The sequence below is a fragment of the Penaeus monodon genome, chromosome 27 (genome assembly GCF_015228065.2).
Source record: "Penaeus monodon isolate SGIC_2016 chromosome 27, NSTDA_Pmon_1, whole genome shotgun sequence".
Classification (NCBI taxonomy): Eukaryota; Metazoa; Arthropoda; class Malacostraca; order Decapoda; family Penaeidae; genus Penaeus; species Penaeus monodon.
In genome coordinates this window covers 8,930,501-8,930,889 of record NC_051412.1, presented here as the reverse complement: position 1 = coordinate 8,930,889, position 389 = coordinate 8,930,501, and the positions used below count along the sequence as shown (strand labels likewise).

The 389-nt window shown below is 46.0% G+C and overlaps 1 protein-coding gene across 4 annotated transcripts in view; it reads left to right on the top strand.

Annotated features, from left to right (window-relative positions):
* Positions 1-180: 180 nt before the first annotated feature.
* The window catches only part of LOC119590561 (outer dense fiber protein 3-like), a 62,500-nt gene continuing 62,291 nt past the window's right edge, over positions 181-389 (top strand). For all 4 annotated transcript variants that reach the window (XM_037939224.1, XM_037939225.1, XM_037939226.1 and 1 more), the window contains exon 1: positions 181-328. The gene's annotated coding sequence lies outside the window, so the exon portion shown is untranslated. The remainder of the gene's footprint in view (positions 329-389) is intronic.

Genomic DNA, 389 nt, shown 5'->3' with positions numbered 1-389 from the left:
AATACTGATTAACAGAATACCCTATCTGTCCGTTACTCCCTACAGAACACCAATCTATGATTTATTCGCAAGTGAAGAGCTAATCTCCTCGATACTCCTAATTCATTCCACAAATTTTCTGCCTCTTATACCTCCACCCACATCAAGTCCTCTCCCTTCTTCCATTCACCTCCGCTACAGCCAGGTAACCATATCGGGTAGGCAGGCAAGGCAGGCCACTAAGCCACTAAGCTCTCAGTCCGTGAGTAGCTGCGGTTGTGAAAGGACGTACGCGCTCGTACCCCTCCTCTAGCTTACTCGGTGCGCTTTGCAAATTCTACATTTGAAGGTAACGCCTCTGTAATCTGTTCAAATGGTTTTACTAGATATGTGTCTGGATTTCATGTGAC